This window comes from Nannospalax galili, unplaced genomic scaffold, assembly GCF_000622305.1.
Source record: "Nannospalax galili isolate Female #2095 unplaced genomic scaffold, S.galili_v1.0 scaffold3, whole genome shotgun sequence".
Classification (NCBI taxonomy): domain Eukaryota; kingdom Metazoa; phylum Chordata; class Mammalia; order Rodentia; family Spalacidae; genus Nannospalax; species Nannospalax galili.
In genome coordinates this window covers 790,224-798,331 of record NW_008351466.1, presented here as the reverse complement: position 1 = coordinate 798,331, position 8,108 = coordinate 790,224, and positions in this window count along the sequence as shown.

Below are 8,108 nucleotides of genomic sequence, written 5' to 3'. Positions count from 1 at the left end.
ATAATTGTCTTTTGGGCTTGTGAATTGACTCAGCTGGTAAAAGCACTTGCCACACAAGCCTGCCGACCTGAGTTCAATCTCTGGAACCCAGAATAGAAGGATAGAACTGACTCCAAAAGTTGTCCTCTGGGGGCTAGAGGGATGGCTCAGCGATTAAGAGCATTGGCTGCTCTTGCAGAGAAACCAGATTCGATTCCCAGCACCCACATGTTGGCTAAAAACTGTCCTTAACTCCAGTTCCAGGGGAATTCAACACCTTCTTCTGACCTTTGCAGGCATTACATGACACAGGTGCACTTACATACATGCAGACAATACACTCATACACTAAAATAAAAATAATAAATACATTTTTTAAAGTTGTCCTTTGACCTCTACACACATGCCATGCATGCAGTGTGGTATGCATGCACCTACACACACACACGTATGCAGCACAGACACAGACACACACACACACACACACACACGAGATTTTAAATAATTATCTTTTGAGTAATGCCATATAGCAAATACTATTATCATGATCACTTGTTTTGATGTTTTGAAGACTCATCAAATTGACCAAATATGAATTTAGTTATATTTACCTTGCCCAGGATTCACAATTGAATCTGAACTTTTGCATTGTGAATTCAATACTTCTGGGGTACCTTCACCATTACTTCATTAATTATCACTATTTTCTTCCATTGTCCTGATTTGTCTTTCTACCGCTCATATTTTTTATTTCCTTACCTTTCTGTGTTGTGTTCTGTATCTGACTGACTGCAGTCATTATGTGGCATAATATATTTATTGAGTTTTTAGTTTTTTTTTTTAGTTTTTTATTTTTCTGCGTTTTTTTTTCTAAGCTAAAAAGTCTCACTATGGGGGCTAGAGAGATGGCTCATCAGTTAAGAGCACTTGCTGATCTTGCAGAGAACTTGGGTTTGATTCCCAGTACCTAACAACCATCTGTAGCTCCAAACCCAGGGAATCTGAAATCTTCTTCTCACCTCCAAGGGCACTGGGCACACCCGTGGTGCACTTACATACACGCAGAAAACACACACACACACATGAAATAAAAATAAATTTTAAAAATTCTCACTATGTAACCCAAGTATGTCTGGAACTTATGTACAATTCAGGGTGGCCTTGGATTTACAATCCTACTACCTCAGCCTCCAGAGCACTATGGTTAAGGCATGGGCTAGCATACCTGGTGTGATTTTTAATTTTAAAACTTTTTTCACTTCTGAGCCGGGCGTGGTGGTGTACGCCTTTAATCCCAGCACTTGGGAGGCAGAGGCAGGCAGATCTTTGTGAGTTTGAGGCCAGCCTGGTCGACATAGTGAGTTCCAGGCCAGCTGGGGCTACAAGGAGACCCTGTCTCAAAAAGACAAAAAATAAAATAAAATAAAACTTTTTTCACTTCTATAGTTATTTTTCAATACTATTTTATTTTCCTGCCTCTTTTTCCTTCTTTTTGAAGCAGAATTCATATAGTCCAGGATGGGCCCAAGCTCACTTATGTAGCCAAGGATGACCTTTAACTTTTGTTCCCTCCTGTCTCCACCTCCCAATATTACAGTATAACAACTGTATGTGTCATTTATATTGTGTCAGGTATAATCTAGAGATGATGTTAACTATGTGGGATGGTATTTGTAGGTTATATGCAAATAGACATCATTTTATATAAGGACTTCAGCATCCTCGGGGTTTGATATTTGCAGAAGGTTCTGGTGCAGATCTTTTATGGTTCAGAGGGAAAACAGTAGATCATATTTCGAGTCTACTACTAATTACATAAAAATTATGTTATATTTTCTACAAAATACAGCCACACTTTTAATATTACATATTCTTTCCTGTTCTTTTTAGTCCTTTTTTTTCTGAAATTTAAGTCTGTCTTACATTGATAATAATACTGAGCAAAGACCAATTTCCTTTAGTAGGAAATGAAAATAAAATGTGACAAGGAAAAGAGGTTGTACATGGTGAATTTTGATTGGTCATGCTCATCTCTTTCGCCTTATTCCTTATATTTAAGCCATAAAGAATCTACCTTGTGTGTTTGGAAATTACTCTTTTACCTTAAAAATCTACCAGGGTACCATCAATATGGTTTAGGTGGTAAAGCACTTGCCACCAAGCATGATTATGTCTGTTCAATACCTGGAACCTATGTAAAGGAGGAAGGAGAAAACAGACTTCTGTGAGTTGCCCTCTGACCTCCACACATGGTAGTGGCATGTGCATCCCATAAATACAAAATAAATAATATTAAAAAATTCATTTTGGGACTGGAGAGATGGTTCAGCAGTTAAGAAAACTGGCTGCTCTTACAAAGGACAGGTTTCGGTTCCCAGCACCCTCCATAACTCCAGTTCTACAGGATCTGCTGTCTTCTTCTGGTCTCTGCCAGCATTGGATAACATGGATACACTTACATACATTCAGGCAAAACACTGATACATATAAAATAAAAATGAATAAATGATAATTTTTTAAATCTTTTTGAGACAGGGTCTCCCTATAGCTCCAGCTGTCCTGGAACTTGTTATGTAGACCAGGGTGGTCTTGAACTCATAGAGATCCTCCTGCCTTTGCCTCCCGAGCCCTGGGATTAAAGGTGTGCACCACCACATCTGGCTAAATAATAAAGTTTTTAATTAGTTTTAAGCCAGGCATGATGGCACATCATGTACTTCCTCCCTAGTACTCTGGAGGAAGAGGCTGTCAGCTCTCTATGAGATTGAGGCCAGCCTGGTTTACATAGCCAGTTCCAGGCCAGTTGGGGCCACAGTGAAACCCTGACTCAAAAACAACAAAGGGGGAGAGGCTGAAGAACTGGTTCAGTAATTATGAGCACTGGCTGCTCTTCCAAAGGACCCAGGTTTGGTTCCTACTTACATGGAGGCTAACAACCATTTGTAACTCCAGTTCCATGGGATCCATCATCCTCTTCCGGCCTTCACAGCCCTTGCATGCACATGGTGCACTCACAAGTAAGCAAAACACTTATACAAATATTTTTAAATAAATTTTAATTTAAAAAATTAGTTTTAGCCAGGTGTGGTGGCACATGCCTGTAGTCCCAGCACTTGGGAGTCAGAGGCAGGCAGATCTCTGTGTGAGTTCAAAGACAGCGTGGTCTACATAGTGAGCTCCAGGCCAGCTGATGCTACAGGGGGATCCTGTTTCAAAAAGACCAAAAAAAAAATTAGTTTTAATCTACCAGGTCTCTAATTCCAGTCTTGTCCTTTTGTAGTGCTCAGTACACATGTGATTATAACCTTCTTAAAATATATACTTAAAATACTTTAAAGGTTTCCTATCACTTTTTGTGTAACTCAGTGGTAGATGGCTTACTTACCACGTATGAGGCCATGGGTTCAGCTGCTAGTCCTGTAAAAAAACCATCTAAGTTCCTTGTCATGACAAGATTGTATAGTCTATGTCAACTTTGTGAGTATCAACACAAGATTTTCTCTTGTGTGTCTTGCATTAAAATTGCACCAGATTACTGGACATTACCCCAAATTCTACATAGATCTAAGCTTTTATTTTAATAAAAAAAACATTTGATGAGTTTGTTTCCATTACGGTCAGGAAAGTAAAATTTAATAAATTCTAAGCTAGGCATCATGGTGCAAGTCTACAGTTTCAGTACTTCAGGAGCGGAGGCAGGAGGATAAGGAGTTCAAGGCTAGCCTGGGCTGCATGAGAATGTGACCCTTTCTCAGAAAAATAAGTAATTGAACAAATAAATATTAAAAACATTTCTGGTTTGGTTATAATTGGCATGCTTTAAGATTGAATTCAGTTAGTCTGGACGTTTCTATTTTCAGTTTTCAGTATTTTTTCACTGCTTTTTTCCCTGAGAGTAGATTATTCACCTATCATATGTAAGACACATGACTAATACACAAGACATTCTTTTTCCATTTTATATTAAATAGTAATCAATTACATAATAATTGTGTTACATTTTCTAAGTATTATAGCCATACTTTTTCATATTAATGATTCCTCTCTGTTCCTTTTAGTCTGGACTAGAGTTCATAGACTGAACACTGGCATGTAGCCATTCTCATGCTGTATTCTTTTGTAATACACAGAATTCTCATAACCAAAGAATGCGATAGAGCACACAAAACTGCTCTGTATCATAAATCCATGTTCAGAAGCATTGGATTTTTATGATTTTCTTTATGTAAATCTTGGTTTAAAAGCTACTTTAGAGCTGGGTATGGTATTGCATGCCTTTAGTTCTACCACTCTAGAGGCAGAGGTAGGTAGATCACTATGAGATCAAGTCCACCGTAGTCTACACAGCGAGTTCCAGGCCAGCCAGAGCCACACAGTGAGATCCTGCCTTCAAAAAGAAAAAACTATTTTAGGTTTTTGATGCTTGTCAAGATGTGGCTACCAACACATAAAAAAGTGACCTTACTCATATGGTGTCTTAGCCTTGTGTTCTATATTCCTAATGCTTTAATGTTCTGAAACAATTAGCCATTTAAGCATATGTAAAAACATGTCTATGGCACCCACATTTTTCCTTTTACCTTAGGTTCCAATATAACTTTCTATGGCCCTATTGCTAATCCTGTCATCATTCAAAATATTGATATTTTTATATCATGGATATTTTGAAAGTTGATGTTAAAATATTTTTTTCTCTTGATTACAGTTTTGGTGCCCTTTATGTTCGGCACATGAAGCTGATGCCTCATTCACCCAACCTTAATCTTAGCCTAGTCCTTGAATATAAATAATTTATTTGACATTGCTGGATATCTAACAGCAACATAGTTGAATCGGTGTCCTTTATGCCATATTATTTTTTTTGTACAGAGTTCAAAGTTTGAGCACCAATATGGGAAGAAATTTTAGTTTAAAAAATTTAAATATGTATATATACATATAGTATATGTGGTGTGTGTGTGTATGTGCGCGTGTGTGTATGTGTGTATATACAGCCATGTACATATGCACATGGAGGCAAGAGGTTAATGTCAAGTGTCTTCATTGGTTGCTTTCCACCTTATCTTTTGAGACTCTCACTGAACCCTGTGTTCACTGATTGACCAGGGACCTCTGGGGAGCCACATGTCTCCTCCTCACCTTGCTAAGGTTATAGATGTGCGTGACCTCACCTGGGTATTTATGTGGATACCATGGATGTCAACTCAGGTCTTCATGCTCATGCAGTAAGCACTTGACTGACTGAGGCCCCAGCCCCAGTCCCAATATATTTTTTTTTTTTTTTTTGATGATATGGGGATGTAGTTTAGTGGTTAGTGTGTGCTTTGCATAGGTGAGGCCCTGGGTTCAATCCCAACACCACAAATAATAATAGTAATAATAATTGTGTTATTTTGAATAGTTGATTTAATCACATTATTCAAAATTCAAAAAACATAAAGAAAATAATTATAGTAAAGTGTCCCTAATAGTACTACCTCCAAGTAGCTAGTTACTTTCCCCTAAGTGCAACCAGTATTAATAATAAATATCCTTCAAGGGATAATTTAGGATTATTCATGAAAATATGTATATATATTTTGTAATCTTTTTTACAAAAAAATGATAGCTTACTATGTCTTGAATTTTGGCATTTTAATTGAACAGCATGCACTGATATATTGGAGCTCGTTCTATATTAATATATAAAGAGGTTCCACATATTCATTGCTGTATTTCAATATTTCAATATAGGATTATTTAACCCCTACCTTATTGAGAAACACATGAGTTGTTTTCAGTTCGTTTTTATTACAAACTGTCTATATGGCATTTTGTACCATGAGTATATTTATAGGATGAATCCCTAGACATCAGGTTGTGGAATGGAAACTTTTTACATTTGTCAGTCAGATATTGTTAAATTACTGCCTATGGACATGGTACCAAGTTATATTCCCACCCAGTAATATAAGAGAGTATCTGTTTCTTTGCACCCCCATACAACAGTATGTTATCAGATGTTTGGTTACACAGTCCAATTGGTGGGAATAAAAAGTGACATACTTCATGTGTCACTTTTTATTTCTCTTAGATATAGACATCTTTTCACATGGTCAAGAGCCATTTTTATTTCCATGTCTTTAAACTGTTTCATCTGTGATGATTAATTGTACATGTTGACTTGAGTATATTAAGTGACACTGTGGTAGTGAAGAGGAAAGAAATATGGCCATGCATTTAATGTTGCTCTTTCTGTGTCTGAGATCATTTTCTTATCTCTGATTCTTGTACTTTACTATACTTTAGGACAACTAGAAGTCACTCTGTAATCTCTGTAATGCCTTTCCAAGTATATATTTAACTATACTGATAGAAAAGTTAAAACTAAAATGGAGAACACAAAGAGGACAGAAGCAAATACCAAAATTATTTGGTGAACTGTCTGCTAAGCATTATACTGGTACAAGCAGTAAATTACATAGCTAAGGTTGTCTAACTCTTGTTCACAAGATCTGCTTCTGTAAAGATGGAGACTATTTAAGGAAATTTCTGTAATGGCTTACATACACTTAGATATTTGTGTTGAAAGTCACGTAGGCTATAGTCTAAACCCACCAATACTGTGCCCATTAAAGAAATGACATAAAAAAGTCCTGTAAAGGCCTATGTATTTCTGTAATCAAGGCCCAGAACCTTAGCACATTAGCCTGTCTGGATCTATTATTATAATAATAAAGTGAGTTCTCCAACTCTCTGGGTGAGTGTTTGATATCTCAGCTGCCTTATTTTCCATAACAATTGTTTGGAAAATATTATTTCTGTGTGTGTCTGTGAGAATCTTTCCAGATTTGAATCAGTAGACTGAGCAACAAAGGGCCATCTACTTAAGTCCAAGCAGATACTCATTGAGATCTAGTGGGGAAGCCTGATGAAATCCAACTCAAAAAAAAAAAAACAAAAAAAAAACTGAGAATGATCTGGCTTGTTTTGCTTTTCTTTTAATATTGTTGTTATCATTATTGTTATAGGGGGCACGTGTGCAACAACAGGCATGTATATGTTGGTCAGAGAACAAAGTTGTGGAGCCAGTTCTCTCCTTTATGTGAATTCCAGGGATTGAACTCATGTGGTCAAGCCTGCATGGCAAGTGCTCTTACCCATTGAGCTATTTAGCCAGTCCTGCTTTTCTTTTTGTGGAAGGGTCTCACTCTGTAGCTCAGGTTGACCTGGAACTATGTAAGTGAGGCTGGCCCTGAACTCAAGATCCTCTTGCCTCAGCCTCTTGAGTGCTAGGATTACAGGAATGTGCCACCATACTTGGTTCCTAAGAAGGATCCATACAGTAAGGAATTGAATATGAACTGAAACTGTCTGCTAGAAATATGTGTAAAATGTCATAATGCTAAGTAAGAGCCTCTGTTTGCCTTAACTGGGGAGAATGGGACAAATTGTGGATAATAATACAGTGGGAAGAAAAAATCTGAGAGTGTTGCCAGCTTTGAAGAAGAAAAGGTGTCCTTGAGACCTGCCTCGGGAAAGAAAAATAAGAAAGTGCTAAGAAATGGAGACTAGCCCTTAAGATGGAGTGGTATGTCCTGCTAAACAAGGGTGGCAAAGAACAGTTGCTCAGAAGATAATCAGGCAATGTTCATAATCTTGGCTTTATAACAACAATGTGTATCTAGCAATGTCGTGATGTTAGATTCAATTGGAACAATACTCCTTTAGTAAATCAGGTTAGTTATATTATGTAGCAAACAGCTTAAACCTTAAAATATATCTATAGGACTGAATCACAGTTTGACAAATAACTGCTGAGTCCTTGAGCCAAAATGCCTGGAACATAACATTCTAAAGATAGCATAGACTGGGAGTGCGGGTGCTGGAGAGATGGCTCAGCAGTCATGACTCTGTAGTGTTCTTGCAGAGGACCCAAGTTCAGTCCTCAGCACCCACATCAGGTGGCTCAAAACTGCGTGTAACTCAAGGGGATCCAACACCACTGGCTTCCGTGGGCACCTGCACACCCATGTACATAACACCTACCCCAGCACACATGAACATAATTTTAAAAAAAATTAAGGGTTGGCAAGATGGTTCAGTGGCTAGGAGCACTGGCTGCTCTTGCAGAGGACTGGGTTTCAAAT